Here is a 17,154-nt window from a genome sequence, read left to right on the forward strand (position 1 = left end):
GTGTGTGTGTGTGTGTGTGTGTGTGTGTGTGTGTGTGTGTGTGTGTGTGTGTGATTTTATTAAAACTCAGTCATTACAGTTTTTTTCGATTGCTAAACGACAGTGGGCACAACTGGAGTCACATGTGCAAAACTCTAACTACAGTCTGCACAGCAGCAGTTCATGTGGACCAAACTCTAGTTCGTTTTTCATTGCTTGAACACAGTTTTCAAAACTCTACACACTTATCCCATGACTTTAACCACAACCTGCACAACACTGTGGATTTACAGCACTTTGTTCAAATGCTAACACACTGCAGTCAAAACTGTGAACCACACATTCAAAACAGAATAGATTTCAGCCTTGTGCCTTTCAAACACTGCTGATTGCAATCTCAGCTGAAAGAGAACATTAGATGTGATGTTGAGGAAAACCTGTGGCCTGATGCTAGAGAGAGGCAGGATTAGCCCCTCAATTACTGTATTTGTTCGAATTACAGTATGTACTTTTAGTTTCTACCTTTTTTTTCTCATTACTGTAATTCTGTAAATTACTATGGAGTATTGAAGCAAACTGCTAATTTTCATTTACCTTAAAGAATAATGTTCTAAAAATTTAAATAAATCATGTGAAAGAATGTCACTCTTTTCTTTGAAGAAAATATTATTTTGTATGAAGTCACTGAAATAGTTCAAACTGTAAAGATGAAAAGTTTGTATTTTCTGTATTGGTGTTTGATGCTAGTGTTTTTACTCTCAGTGTGTTCTGAGTGACAGTGTGTGTTATCTCAGTGAGGGTTGTGCCAGTGTTTGGCTGCACTGAGCCTGTTTTGAGCCGTGTGTTAAGAGTTGTGTTGCTTGGAGTGAGTTTTGCAGGTGATGTGAACTGTTCAGCTCAGGTGACTGTTGGTAGTGCAGACTGTAGTTAGAGTTTTGCACATGTAGCTCCAGTTGTGCTCACTGTCGTTTAGCAATTGAAAAAAAACTGTAATATACAGACTTTTCTCTGATTCTGAGTCAAACTCATCTGTCACAGGACTGATCATAATAGAGATGATTTCAGTCATAAGTCAGTTCTGAGCACATGTGTAGTTCCTGTGTGTGTGTGTGTGTGTGAGAGAGAGAGAGAGTGTGTGTGTGTGTGTGTGTGTGTGTGTGTGTGTGTGTGTGTGAGAGAGTGTGTGTGTGTGTGTGTGTGTGTGTGTGTGTGTGTGTGTGTGTGTGTGTGTGTGTGTGTGTGTGTGTGAGAGAGTGTGTGTGTGTGTGAGAGAGAGTGTGTGTGTGTGTGTGTGTGTGTGTGTGTGTGTGTGTGTGTGTGTGTGTGTGTGAAAGTGTGTGAGCAGCTGCAGTTTCAGTTCAGTCACTGTGACTCTGACTGACAGAGGTTTTTGTACGACTCTTTATCACTGTGTGAACACTCGATCACTCTCACAATAACCATTAGAACCTGTTCTGCAGTGCAAATTCTTACAGTAATAATGTCCAGCATCTTCAGTCTGGACTCCACTGATGGTCAGAGTGAAATCACTGTTAGATCCACTGCCACTGAATCTAGATGGAGTTCCTGACTGGAGGATTTTTGCATAACGAATCAGGAGTTTAGGAGCTTCTCCAGGTTTCTGTAAGAACCAGTATATATAATCATCCCCATCACGATCCCTGATCACATCTCTGCTGGTTTTACATTTGATATTCACAGTTCCTCCTGGTTGTTCTGCTGTTATTGAGGGACTCTGAGTGACGGTGATCTGTCCTCTACACTCTGAAACACAACAAGAAGAAAATACACTCAAAACTTTGACAATATACTTGAAGAAATGAATTAATATCAAACTTGTGCTCCACAAACCTTGAGCAAACGCTGTGAGAGTCCAGATGAAGATGATGATGAAGGTCATGTTGATGAAGATTGTTGTGTGTGTCAGTGATGAAGTGTTAAACTCACAGCACTATAAACACTCTCACACACTGAAGATCTGATCAATATGCAAACACACTCCACATCATTTCCCTGAAGACAGAAGAAACACTGTTTTGTCTTTTAGTGTCTTCGCTAATAAACTTCTGTGTATCATTTTCAGAAACAGAAACTCATGATTTACTTCATGTTATTTTGGGTCGATCTTCTCGCTCTAAACACTGTTTTAATGATCAGTTTCATTCAGACTTTGATGCTGAGAGAGTTTAATACCTGAGCTGCAGATTTATATCATCCATGATACTGTATAACAGGTCAAAGGTCATCCAATAGAGAATGACCATCTAAATCTGGCTGAAGATTTCATTATAAAGCTTATATTTCATCATAAAGATGTTTTCATCTTTTTTTTTTTTTTTTTAAGATGAAGAGTTTGTGGCTCTTAAATGATCTGATGAAACTGTCTGATGTGTGTGTTTTTAAAAGGTTTAAGGTTTTTATTTGGCAAAGATATTCTTAATTTATCACAAAATTTACTATTGAAAAGCTTAACCTAATTTCAAATCTCATTTATTGTCACATCTAATTCTATTTTATGGATTGATTACACCAATTGATGTATTCAATTTTTTTATTATTATTATAAATATGCAATATTTGGTGGTATTCTGTTTTTTATTGAATGATTTACATTAGTAATTTCACATGTAATGTATGCTAACATTTCATTTTATTTTAATTAAATGTGATATTGACAAAATTTTGAAACTCTCAGTTAAGATGTGTAAAGATCAGAGTCTTTCTGATTATATTATTTATTTAGATTTAATAGTTTTCATGCATTAACAGACATTTAGAGACGATGAGACTGTTTTTGTGAAAGTCACTTCAGTTCAATAATCCTGATGTTGAGTCTCATATCTGTGTGTGTGTGTGTGTGTGTGTGTGTGTGTGTGTGTGTGTGTGTGTGTGTGTTCATTTGAGTGTGACAGAGGTTTTTGTACGACTCTTTCACTAGAATGAAACACTGTGGTACACTTTCGGTGGAGGAACTGAATTGACGATCAGAAGCTGTAAGTCTTTCTTAAATTATCTAATAAAAACGTATGATGTGTGTGTTTTTAGAAGGAGGTTTAAGGTTATTTAACAGCATTTGGCAACAATATTCTTAATTTATTAAAAAAATACATGATTGAAATGCTTTATTTGCTTTACTTCAACTCTTATTTATTGTCGCATTTTAGTCTATTTTACTGATTGATTGCACACATTCATGCATTTAAATGTAATATTGTCTGCTATATTATGAATGTCATATTTGGTGATATTCTATGTTTATTATATTTCAATACATAGTTCACATTCAGAATGTTTTACATTAGTAATTTCACACATAATGTGTGCTAACATTTCATTGTATTTTAATTAATGGCAATGTTTTCAGTTATTTCTAAATATATTTAATTTGACACAAAAGTTGGATGATATAAACAAAATAAATTCCATCAGTGTCATCATCAGGCAAAAAGAAATTTAGTTGATAAACTAAATTTAAAATAAGTTTACTTATATTTCTGTTTACGAGGAAGTCTATTGAATGGTGATTATTTTCAAAACACAAATAATATATTGTGTTAAGTTATATTTAACTTAGTTAAATCTAGTTAGTTAAATCTATTTCCAATTTTCAGTGTATACAGTAAAGCAACAAACCGTTTACCAATTAATCATTTTTACCATAGCGTTTTTACATTCTTTTACCATTAAAATGATGATACTTTTTTACAATGTACAACATTTAGTAATACTGATTAAATGGAGAATGTTTTGAAGCTAAACTCAGGATAGTGTCTATGAATGAAAGCAGTGCGGTGAAACTACAGCAAAGATGAAATGATCGTGCTTTTTATGTATTACCATCAGACAAAGAGACATTTAGTTAAAGAGCATTTTAAAAATCAATCATTTAAACTATTACGTTTGTGGATGTTTATGATTGTGAGTTTCTGAATAGCAGAATATTTTCAAAATACAATTAATATTGAAATGATCATTTAAATTTGTTTTCTAGATCTTATAACGACATCACAATATAACCATCAATTTACTTGGACAATGTTTTTCAAACTCATTCTGTGGATCATTTAAAATGTAACTTGTATATTTAAAATCAAATGATCATTCATGAATGTGTGTGTGTGTGTGTGTGTGTGTGTGTGTGTGTGTTCAGCGGGTCCCTCCGTGTCTCCCTCCGTGTCTCTGCTGTCTCCCTCTTCTCTGCTGATCTCTGGAGACTCCTCCGCTCTGCTCTGCCTGCTCAGCTCTTACTCTCCACAGGGGGCGACGGTGAGCTGGACGCTGGACGGGTCAGAGGTCACCGAGGGGGTTCAGACCAGCGCAGAGAGCGAGCGGGACGGTCTCTACAGTCGCAGCAGCGTCCTGAGCCTCAGCAAAGCACGCTGGGAAGACGCAGAGCGCTTCGTCTGCAGAGGAACACATGCCGGAGCTGCTCACGAGGCCTCGTTCCTCAAGAGCTCCGAGTGCTGATGTTTCTCCAGTGAAGACCAGCGTATCTGAGCGTCACGTGATTTACAGCTCAATACTGAAGCAGTCTGTCAATGTGCTGCCATTGCTGTTCATTCAATAAAGCTTCATCTGAACGCAAGCGCACATTTGTGTTGGACTGCATCATTGATCAGTGTGTCGTTCCTTCAAAGTCCTGCACTAAAGTTTCAGCGGCTTTTGATTGATTGGAATTAGGGGTGGAACAATAATTACAGTGGATAGTGACAATATGTATCGTATTATTCACCCAAAATGAAAATTACTGTGTTAAAAAATTCAAGTTTACAGGGTTTTCGTGTCACTACTACATTAAACTACTGTAATGTTAAATATAATGTATAATAATGCAATGGGGGAATATTTGTGGTCCTGATAATGCCAAATGTCTGATGTTACCAGTAAAAAGTGTCCTACATTATTTTAGATATATCTAGTCAGAGACATCAAGCATATTCGTCTGAAATAATTCAGTATTTTCAGCTTCAGAATCATGAATATTGTTATTCTGGTGTCTCTATTGTCCTGCATTGGGTTATCAGCACCAAGTCCAAGCCTATTCATTTACACACACAATGTTAAACCAAATGTACCATTTTGATGGAGTATGGCAATAATATGGTATTGTGAGTTCAGGATGGTGACATAAGGGTCTCGTTACACCCCTAATTGTAATAGTTGAGAACAGCTGCATTCAGCAGTAAATGTGAAATGAAGCTCTTGGGGTTTGAACATGGTCACTGGAGACGAGCTGCTCTATTCTGAGACCATCACAATCACTAAACCTGACAATGCAAATGAGATTTACACCTCAAACTCACAGTTTCACTCTTTTACTGGTTCAACGCTCTGAACTGGAGCAGTTTCACTTCTGCTAAAATGAGTTATGAGTAATAAATTCATTATCAGCTTGAGATGGAGCTACTTAAAAATAACTTTATGACATTACAATTACTTTAGTGTAGCTGTAAACAAAACAACTTATGACACCATTATTTTTTGTTTGATTTCATAAATTTACACACATTTGATTCTGAGCATTGTTACGTTCCCAATTAATTTTCTAGGGGCAAAAGGGAAAGTAACTTTAAAGCAAAAATTAATAGCGACAAAGAGAAGTTAACCTATCTGAGTCCCAGCACACAATACACAAAGTAAGATTTCCAATACATTTATTTACAATAAGTAATAATACAGTGCAAAAAAAAAAAAAAAAAAAATCCTAAACAAACAGCTCCAAAAGAAAAAGAAATGAAGCGTGTTCTTCAGGAGCAGGTAAAGCCAAAACAACAAACAAAAGATCACTACCTGGTAGAAGGAAAATCTAATTAACCTACAACAATAAACACAAATAAACAACAGAACTCTTACCTTACTTCCTAACTAACAAAAACAGGAGAAAATGAGAAAAGAAAATGGCACCCACTCCCTACTGCTCCAACACTCAATAATGGGCAAGCAATTCAAAACTGAACACAGCCACAAGACATTTAAGTTGACCTTGGTTTAAGCTTAACACATCAAAGCTGCCACTACAGCCGTAACAACACATTTAACCTTAATATACACCAACAAGAGCAACACTCCGAGTCTGGTAACACCAACAGTCTTAGGCTCTTGGGAGAAGAAATCTCTCACAGTCTCTTCTTCTTCTTTGTTACGTTTTATGGCGGATGGCACCAGCATTAAGGTGCATTACCGCCACCTACTATGTTGGAATGTGGGCCAGAGTTTCCTACCCTTGATAAAAAAAACAAATAAAACCGCATATACGCATATATATCTATATGCATATATATACACCCCCACCCTTAAGTTCCAGATACCACTGTAATTTGTAAATGAGGCATATACAGTAAAACACATTTCACCTCAAGCCCCATGGATCAACTAGTTACTGGAGGAAAGCAGCACTGGAATTCGCCAAGGGAGTGGTAACAACCATGATACCAACTTATTCGTTTACACCATGCACAAATCTTCAGCAAAACTGCCTAAACAAACTATCTTCCCACTATAGAGCTGAGTCTGGGAAACGTCCAATGACATTTCTTGACACTTCAAAAGTGGGTTCTTTAGGAGGCTGGGATCTTGCAAAAATAGAGCAGTGTGCCAGGACAACATCCTCCTACAACACTGCACGCACCCCAGTTGTGTTTACCTCCACCAAAACAAGGTTGAACAAAAGTTGGTAGTAGGTACAGGAGTGCCATTTTTAGTATGTGCAAACAGTAAGCAGATGGCAGATCCATCTCAGAAAACTTCACAGCAGCCAATTGGTCCCTCCCAACCATTACGGGATTCTGTCCAATCTGAAGCACAGCAGGCATGATAGAAAACCAGCTTGGTTTTGTCAGGACTTTGCACTCAGAAGACTCAAAGGGATAACTGAGTCTGAAAAATCCGCAGTCCACCAGTTTCTTGGCTTGAGAACAAAAGGGCAGGTTCAGAAGGAACTGTAGTGGAGAACTTGGTAACCAAAGCTGCTGGACCACACAGGTCACGGTTACCCACCATAGTCAGAGAAGAGAACACCTTGCCACCTGAGGTCGTTCCCTAAAATTACTCTGATACCCTTCACAGGCAGTTCAGAGCTTGACAGGACCTGAAACTAAGTCGGGACCTGAAACTAGGTCAGAAGTTAGCCATACGGAGTGTAAAGGTACATGCACACAGCTTTGTCCAACACCTTGAACAAAGACTATTGTACCTGTATAGGATTCTTCTAAAAAAAAAAAAAAAGAAAAAAAAGTTGACTTTCAAGTATCAACAACTGGGCAACTCCTGTGTGTCTTAACATCAAAATACTGTAAGGGGTCAAGAGAGAAAAACAGTTCCAGGGAATATGAATGGTTTGTAACCACCAGTGTCAGGTAGCAAGGGACATGTACGGGTGAAACCAAACTGCACCAGAGCAATGCTCTTAAGCACTGTTTTTGTGCCTCCATGCAATGCATTCAGCTATCATATGTCTGGGGTTGAGACAATAGAAACATGTTTCTCCCCCATTAGGACTTAAAACTGGTGTACAACATTTTTCTATACCATTCCCATTTTAATATCTTCCATTCGACCATTCGCAGCGGTCTACAACTTTCTCTGCACTGCATAGTTTACTGAGAAAATTTGATGGGTGAGCACAAACTCAGAGATCACCGTCATCTCAGAAAGTGTCAATAGACTCATTAGAGTCAAACTCATCTGTCACAGATCTGATCATAATAGAGATGATTTCAGTCATAAGTCAGTTTTGAGCACATGTGTAGTTCCTGTGTTTGTCCTCTCTCTCTCTCTCTCTCTCTCTCTCTCTCTCTCTCTCTCTCTCTCTCTCTCTCTCTCTCTCTCTCTCTCTCTCTCTCTCTCTCTCTCTCTCTCTCTCTCTCTCTGTGTGTGTGTGTGTGTGTGAGAGAGAGAGAGAGAGAGAGTGTTTGAGCAGCTGCAGTTTCAGTTCAGTCACTGTGACTTTTTGTACGACTCTTTATCACTGTGTGAACCACTGAATGCTCTCAGGCCAGTATAAACTCTGACAGTAATAATGTCCAGCATCTTCAGTCTGGACTCCACTGATGGTCAGAGTGAAATCACTGTTAGATCCACTGCCACTGAATCTAGATGGAGTTCCTGACTGGAGGCGGTTTGTATAATAAATCAGGAGTTTAGGAGCTTCTCCAGGTTTCTGTAAGTACCAGGCTAAACAATTTCCACTATACACATCTCTGCTGGTTTTACATTTGATATTCACAGTTCCTCCTGGTTGTTCTGCTGTTATTGAGGGACTCTGAGTGACGGTGATCTGTCCTCTACACTCTGAAACACAACAAGAAGAAAATCAGCAGAATAAATGAATGATCTTCGCTAAAACAAGTAAATGTAAAGTAGTAAATGCAGTGAAAGTGAGTGTCACCGTTGAGGAGCAGCAGCAGAGAGCAGAAGATCAGTGTGTGTGTCCTCATCTTTACTGGGAATGAGTGAAACTGAAGGACAGAGATGTTGGATGAACAGTCTGACTGACAGACGCTGATATTGAGCTTCAGTCTCAGGGGTGGGACACAAATTCAAAGCCGTTTCCTCTCAAATGAGTCTCAGTCACGACAGAAGAGCAGAAATGAGGAATATGACAATGTTCAGAAGTTCATTTTCCCTCATCAAACACTCAATAATAGTTTGTTTCTCTGTGATTCACTCTCAGCAGCAAACTGGATGTCGGCAGTAAGTAGATCATCAAATCAGTTTAAAAATAATTATTATTATTAATTATTATTATTATTATCAATCTAAGGTGGAAACAGGCTTGAATATTTTTTTGGCTGTTATTCATCTTTTTTCTGATCTGTCATCTGCTCTGCTTTGTGTGTTTCATACTCAACTGTACGAGTGCTTTATCATTCAGTCATAATTTTATTACAATTCAATCAACATTGTTTGAAATAAAAGAATAACTTCATGTGTTTGAGTCCATTTGTGTTGTTTTCATTTCAGGTCTTTCATTGGATCAGGTCTTTTGCTCACATATTAATAAACTTCAGCGAAGCATTAAAACACCTGCAGATTCATGATGAACCTCACAGAGATTATGATAGATAGATTGAAGATAAACATGCATGACAGACACATATCACTCATCTCTCATTGTGTTTTATGTTTAATAGTTATTTAAAGTGTTTCAGTATTATAGAAACATCAAACTCTGAGGACGATGAACATCTGCTCTATTCTGAGAGAAACACAATCACTCCTGATGATGAAATATGAGTTTAACTCGCTCACTTTCACTGTGGGACTGAAACCAGACAGTTTTTGACTAATATGAGGTTTGTTCATATTCATTAGTTTACACTGTTTATACTTGTGAACAAGTTTTCAACAAAAATTCAGTTAAAAGTGTAGATTAAATCTATAGCTTATTAGTTAAAACTTAATGTCAGTAAGTTAAGGTGTGGTTATAATGCCCTTTTCACAAGATGTAAAATAAGTCTGTGATGTCCCCAGAGTGTGTGTGTGTGAAGTTTTAGCTCAAAATACCCCACAGATATTTTTATATAGCATGTTAAAATCGTCACTTTTTGAAGGTGAGCAAAAACGCACCGTTGCAAATGAGCTGCTGCTCCCGGCACAGGGGGCGGAGCTTCAAGAGCTGGTGTTTGTGTGTGTGTTAGCAGTTCCAAAAATGTCAAAAACGTTTATGTTCAAACCAGCCGTTTGTTGAAGTCTGTAAAAAGCAATTTCTTTAAATGAAAATGTGAGGTTTGTAACTGTAACGGTCATTAGCTGGAGTGCCCTTGAGAGACACCAGAGGGCACTCCACATCAGACTATCATGATTCACTCACAACTACATTTCCCACAACTCACTGCCCGGACTCATCATCCCTGATCGCATCCACCTGTGTCTCATTATCTTGTTCAGCTCACCCCATATAAGCCTGGTTCATCCTTTCACTCACTGCAAAGCTTTGTATGTTGTTACACTGCTTTTCTGAGCGTTTCCTCTGTTGTCTATGTTCCTGTTTCTTGATATCTGCCTGTGACCTGGGGCCTCATTTATAACTGTTGCATACGCACAAAACAGGCCCTGAAAGAGGCGTATGCCACTTCCAACGCATAAGTTGTGATTTATAAAAACAAACTTGACGGGAAAATTTGCGCACCTGCACGCAAACTCTGACCCATGCGTACAAACGGTTTGGAGACGGAGCAGTTTGGCGACACCGATGGTGAGCTGGAGTTAAATGTCTTTTTGGCCACTTTTAGACAGAAAATTTTAAAGACATATACAGAAAGATAATACAAAATATAATTTCACTCACCAAGCCTATCACTTGAAGCAAATATCCATCCCTTCTTAAATGTCCGCGCCTGCGAGTGTGTTGGGCCGTTTAGTGAAACTGACGCAAATAACAGTTTAAATAAATAAAATAATGATTTAACATATGTTTTACTTCTGATATAAACATTTAGATGAAATATGCCATTCAAATTAATGGAGTTAAACACTTAAACATTAAATCATTACTGAGAAGTTACAACATTTTTTATATGCAATCAATAGAAATATTTGTTGTGGATGCGTTGTTTTTTAACACTTCTCCTGTGGCGTGCTGTGTTTTAATGTTTTAACCACAGAGATAATACCATGCTTATCATGATAATACCAGATTGTCTGAGAAAATAGTTTCATGCAAATAATGCCCAAGGCCTATCTGTTTCCATTAAAAATACAAATCAATTAAAAATACAATTCAGCCAGTGGAAAAGATTGAGAAAAACTTTCTCTGAAATGTATTTTCAGAGAACCCTCTGGATTTGTGTGTTTGTATGGACTGCCTGTGTATGACCCTTGCCTGGATTTTGGATTACTCTAATAAACTGCATTTGGATCCTCAACCTTCTTGTCTCGGAGCAGTTCGTAACAGTAACTTTGCAGGTGTTTATGCTCAAACAGCAACATTACACTCTAACTAAAGTTAGAAAAGTGAAATCATAAATAAATGTATAAACAAAGTAATAATTCCAGCGCTCAAAAGGAGGGAGAGGCTTAGATATGTATCCGACTTATTGATCAATGCAGAAATACACTATTTTCTATGAAACCAGTGTTTTCATCATTTAAGTAGCCTACATTAAAATAATATGGTAAGAAATTCCAGTTTCCAATATCATGACGCTGTCCATCACTCACACTAACAAATCAATGCATTTTCATCTAAAATATCAATGCATTGTGCAGCATATTGCTGTAAAACCCACTGAGGAAAACCTTTCAGAGGTGAGAATGCGCTGCTATGTGTTTATATGTAGAACTCAATAAGCAATATCCATATGCAGAATTATCTTATTAATGATCAACTAAATGCTGTGAAAATATCAGCTAATGTCTACTGCAGATATAGATCTTCATGTGAATAAGGTTGTTCTGAAGGGAATGAGCCAGTAGAGGTCAGTGATTATCTTCATCATCTGTCAGTGATCCTCTTCTTCGAGCGGATGAACTGCTGGATCATCAGGATGAGAGTCGAGGTCTAAGAGCAGCGCTGGCCTTCACTGGTGTGTGTTCATACAGGACTGTGTGTGTTTATCAGTGTAAGTTGAGACTGTACTGACTGATTGATAAGGAGCAGAACCTGCCTGTAGTTTATAAAGAGATTGATCAGTGTGTGATGTTTTTATACTTGTAATTTGTCAGTATTGTTGTTTCTTACAGTATAACCACATCTTGATCCACATGTTGAGTCTCAAATAAAAGCAACTAATGGAACTTTGTGCTTTTTAATCGACGTCCCACAGTGATTATATTCACTAGTTCTCATGAAACTTTATTAAAAGGCTTCAGATGCAGTCGACAGTTAACTTGCTCTTGACTGTATTTGACAGATCCAATATGGCGATCGGCTGATATAGATCTCAGTCATATCACTGATCTAGAAGAGCACAAAATCTCAAAGCTGTGCAGAGATCAGTCAGTCCGTCAGTTTCCACCATATTTATATTCTCCATAAAGAGTATGAATATGAGGAAATTTAAAACAAATACCACTGAGACTCACCCTTATGAAAAGAAAATATATTTCCCATATATGAATGATCAATATATTATATGGTTTAACAGTATATTTGAACATATACAGAATAATTGTGTTAATAGGCTATGTTACAATATATACATGTATGTGCAATATATGTACACAATAATTAATAATATTTCATATTTATTAATATATAGCCATGGTCAGTGCATATATTGCAGTATATTGAAAAATATAAGCACTAGTTTCCCATATATGGAAATGTATTATGTAATATATCGCAATATATTATTGCATAATATTTTGCAGTATATTCCCATATAGTTTTGTTCTGTAAGGGCAGGGACACTGGTGGACTTTGTCTAGTTGTTTCTCTCAACGTATGCTTTTATTTCTGACCTCTATAATCTAATAAAGAGTTTAATTTAGATGGTTTTATTTCAGATGCAAGTGTGATGATGTTATTTCAGATCCTCCTTTGAGCAGCTGCAGTTTCAGTTCAGTCACTGTGACTCTGACTGACGGAGGTTTTTGTACGACTCTTTATCACTGTGTGAACACATCTTTACTGTTGATGTAGTGATAACTCTTACAGTAATAATGTCCAGCATCTTCAGTCCGGACTCCACTGATGGTCAGAGTGAAATCACTGTTATATCCACGGCCACTGAATCTAGATGGAGTTCCTGACTCAAGTTTTTTTACATAATGAATCAGGAGTTTAGGAGCTTCTCCAGGTTTCTGTGAGTACCAGAATAAACCTTCATCCCCACTAAGTACCAGCTGAATAAGTACACACTCCCACTAAGGTACACATCAATGCTGGTTTTACATTTGATATTCACAGTTCCTCCTGGTTGTTCTGCTGTTATTGAGGGACTCTGAGTGACGGTGATCTGTCCTCTACACTCTGAAACACAACAAGAAGAAAATACACTCAAAACTTTGACAATATACTTGAAGAAATGAATTAATATCAAACTTGTGCTCCACAAACCTTGAGCAAACGCTGTGAGAGTCCAGATGAAGATGATGATGAAGGTCATGTTGATGAAGATTGTTGTGTGTGTCAGTGATGAAGTGTTAAACTCACAGCACTATAAACACTCTCACACACTGAAGATCTGATCAATATGCAAACACACTCCACATCATTTCCCTGAAGACAGAAGAAACACTGTTTTGTCTTTTAGTGTCTTCGCTAATAAACTTCTGTGTATCATTTTCAGAAACAGAAACTCATGATTTACTTCATGTTATTTTGGGTCGATCTTCTCGCTCTAAACACTGTTTTAATGATCAGTTTCATTCAGACTTTGATGCTGAGAGAATTTAATGCCTGAGCTGCAGATTTATATCATCCATGATACTGTATAACAGGTCAAAGGTCATCCAATAGAGAATGACCATCTAAATCTGGCTGAAGATTTCATTATAAAGCAGGTCAATAGAATTAGCAGAGTTTAAATCACATGTGTTTGTAAATGTGACGAATGTATTTCGGGACTGATTATGAAACAAAGGATTTCAGCCTTCATTCAATATCAAGTATTTATTTTTAAGATTAATTCTTTGGACTATTTTTTAGATGAAGATTTTGTGGCTCTTTTTTGATCAATCATGTTTGATGTTGAGAAGATCTGCAGTTGAGTCTCATATCAGTGTGTGTGTGTGTGTGTGTGTGTGTGTGTGTGTGTGTGTGTGTGTGTGTGTGTGTGTGTGTGTGTCGTCCGTCTCTTTCTCTGCTGGAGTGTGTGTTTGTTTGAGTGTGACGGAGGTTTTTGTACAACTCTTTCACTAGAATGAAACACTGTGGTACACTTTCGGCGGAGGAACTGAACTGGTGATCAGAAGTAAGTCTTTCTTCAATAACTTAATAAAAACATATGATGTGTGTGTTTAAAAGCAGGTTTAAGGTTTTTTAAGAACATTTGGCAACAGTATTCGTAATTAAGGTTATATTACAAAAATGTATTATTGATAACCTTTACTTATATTTCACATTTTATTCACAAATTTCAATTGTATAGTAAAATTCCATCAAACTGAAATGAATAATCCTTGTAATCATAATCGTAATTGTAAATGTAATCTTTACATATTATTAATATTAAGAATTTTAAATCAGTTTAAAAAAAAACATATTTTCATTTTTTTATATTTATAAATACGAATCACATAAACTATTTTAATACACTTTTAAAATGATTAATTAATTGTATAAATAATATGTAAGGATTATTCTATTCAATTTAATGGAATTGTACTGAAATTTGTGAATCTTAAAAAGGCTTAATGTTTTTGAGTGTATAACGTTTATTTTATAACAATGTTTATATTAGCCTAATATTTTCAAAATACAAACCATTATATTGACATAATAAATTAGTTTACTAAATCTTATAATAAATAATCCCAATAAAATGATCAATTTACAATAGATGGAGATGTTTAAACATTTTACTTAATTCAGAAAAGAACAAATTAGCATATATTTTCCTTCAGAGAACTGATTTATATTTTTACATATTTTATAATTGATACACTGTAAAAATTTACAGTAAAAAGGCAGTCGTGATCCCCAGACTTGTTCTTTTTTACTATCAAAAACTTTCAATTTAACTATATTTTAATGAAATGTCCTGTTAGATTTATTACAGTTTTTCACCGTATAAGGGAACTTACCGTTAACCATTTAACAAGTTTTTACTGTAGCATTTTTAGTCTTAAAGCAGTTACAATATTTTTTTTTACAGTGTACATTTCTTAATAGTAAATAATAATTTAGCTAATGGAGAATATTTTCAAATTTAACTCTAGTGTGTATATGGTATATGAATAATTGGAGCAATGTGGAATTACAGTGAAATGATGACATGATTGTGATTTTTATTGCATTACCATCTGAATAATTGAGGTTTGTGTGTGTGTGTGTGTGTGTTCAGCGGGTCCCTCCGTGTCTCCCTCCGTGTCTCTGCTGTCTCCCTCTTCTCTGCTGATCTCTGGAGACTCCTCCACTCTGCTCTGCCTGCTCAGCTCTTACTCTCCACAGGGGGCGACGGTGAGCTGGACGCTGGACGGGTCAGAGGTCACCGAGGGAGTTCAGACCAGCGCAGAGAGCGAGCGGGACGGTCTCTACAGTCGCAGCAGCGTCCTGAGCCTCAGAAAAGCACGCTGGGAAGCCGCAGAGCGCTTCGTCTGCAGAGGAACACATGCCGGAGCTGCTCACGAGGCCTCGTTCCTCAAGAGCTCCGAGTGCTGATGTTTCTCCAGTGAAGACCAGCGTATCTGAGCGTCACGTGATTTACAGCTCAATACTGAAGCAGTCTGTCAATGTGCTGCCATTGCTGTTCATTCAATAAAGCTTCATCTGAACGCAAGCGCACATTTGTGTTGGACTGCATCATTGATCAGTGTGTCGTTCCTTCAAAGTCCTGCACTAAAGTTTCAGCGGCTTTTGATTGATTGTAATAGTTGAGAACAGCTGCATTCAGCAGTAAATGTGAAATGAAGCTCTTGGGGTTTGAACATGGTCACTGGAGACGAGCTGCTCTATTCTGAGACCATCACAATCACTAAACCTGACAATGCAAATGAGATTTACAACTGAAACTCTCTGAACTGGAACAGTTTCTCCTGTGCTTATGGATTCATTAGTCAGTTTGTTAATAAGATTTCATCTTTATGAGTTACATGTTGGCTCATCACAACCCACACTATATTCACACATGAACAAACTTCAACCTTTAATATTAAAAATTAACTATAAACAAATTTCCACTATACATGGATGTGTTAAATTGCACTCAAAAAACATCGGTATGAAATTGATATTGATCCAATGTTTGAAAAAGCTGTTATATACAGCACTGTTAAATTACACAATAAATATAAAGGAAATTATTATTATTTTTGGATGGTGGACTGAAAAAAATATATAAATGTTCATCTGCTCTGAAATTGAGAGTGTTTTGTGATGCTGTTAATATATGAAGGATGAACTTAAAATCGATAGATTATTAAACTGATCAAGCAGAACATCTTTATGATGCAGTGATTCAGTTTAGAAAGAAGAATGAGGATAAATCATAAATGCAGAAAAACTAAAATATGGTGAAAGATTGAAAAATATCCACTAAGTGAAGATCAAACGTGACTGAAAATAACAGGAGAAAAATGACTTATGAAAAATCATGATCAAAGCTGTCATATACTGACCAAGCTCAAACTTTTATATTATTACTGTATAATATATTAATAGTATTGCTTATTATAAGATCATATTGCTTTTCTTAGTGTGTGTGTGTGTGTGTGTGTGTGTGTGTGTGTGTGTGTGTGAGTGTTTGAGCAGCTGCAGTTTCAGTTCAGTCACTGTGACTCTGACTGACGGAGGTTTTTGTACGACTCTTTATCACTGTGTGAACACCCAGTTACTGCTGATCAAGTGTTCACTCTGACAGTAATAATGTCCAGCATCTTCAGTCTGGACTCCACTGATGGTCAGAGTGAAATCACTGTTAGATCCACTGCCACTGAATCTAGATGGAGTTCCTGACTGGAGGGTTTTTACATAATAAATCAGGAGTTTAGGAGCTTCTCCAGGTTTCTGTGAGTACCAGAATAAACCTTCATCCCCACTACTACTCCATCTGTACACATCTCTGCTGGTTTTACATTTGATATTCACAGTTCCTCCTGGTTGTTCTGCTGTTATTGAGGGACTCTGAGTGACGGTGATCTGTCCTCTACACTCTGAAACACAACAAGAAGAAAATACACTCAAAACTTTGACAATACACTTGAAGAAATGAATTAATATCAAACTTGTGCTCCACAAACCTTGAGAAAACGCTGTGAGAGTCCAGATGAAGATGATGATGAAGGTCATGTTGATGAAGATTGTTGTGTGTGTCAGTGATGAAGTGTTAAACTCACAGCACTATAAACACTCTCACACACTGAAGATCTGATCAATATGCAAACACACTCCACATCATTTACCTGAAGACAGTCACTCATTAACAGACACAAAACACAATCACTGAAGTGAGAACAGAGTAAAAATTAATGTTTTTCATAATATTTGATCTTATACAAAATGTTAAAAATGCTATAATTCAGTTCAGTTCTGAATACATCTAGACCAACTTCAGTATTAATCTGAATACAGAT

General features: G+C 36.8%; 2 long non-coding RNA genes and 2 gene segments (V, D, J or C); 2 read left to right on the plus strand and 2 right to left on the minus strand.

The window, feature by feature from the left end:
* Nucleotides 1–1,248: 1,248 nt before the first annotated feature.
* LOC311075650 (Ig kappa chain V region 4135-like) lies at nucleotides 1,249–2,029 on the minus strand. The segment is given in 2 exons: nucleotides 1,831–2,029; nucleotides 1,249–1,743 (listed from the first exon to the last, which is right to left on the minus strand).
* Nucleotides 2,030–2,829: 800 nt separating this feature from the next.
* LOC311075664 lies at nucleotides 2,830–4,569 on the plus strand. The gene is made up of 2 exons (XR_014604552.1): nucleotides 2,830–2,972; nucleotides 4,130–4,569. It is a non-coding gene; the product is annotated as an uncharacterized lncRNA (long non-coding RNA).
* A 9,109-nt stretch (nucleotides 4,570–13,678) lies between these two features.
* Nucleotides 13,679–15,367, plus strand: LOC311075666. Its single transcript, XR_014604554.1, has 2 exons — nucleotides 13,679–13,835; nucleotides 14,928–15,367. It is a non-coding gene; the product is annotated as an uncharacterized lncRNA (long non-coding RNA).
* A 1,026-nt stretch (nucleotides 15,368–16,393) lies between these two features.
* Nucleotides 16,394–17,033, minus strand: LOC311075655 (Ig kappa chain V region 4135-like). The segment is given in 2 exons: nucleotides 16,822–17,033; nucleotides 16,394–16,734 (listed from the first exon to the last, which is right to left on the minus strand).
* Between the last annotated feature and the right edge of the window lie 121 nt (nucleotides 17,034–17,154).

This window comes from Abramis brama (assembly GCF_963993115.1).
Source record: "Abramis brama genome assembly, chromosome: 24".
Lineage (NCBI taxonomy): Eukaryota > Metazoa > Chordata > Actinopteri > Cypriniformes > Leuciscidae > Abramis > Abramis brama.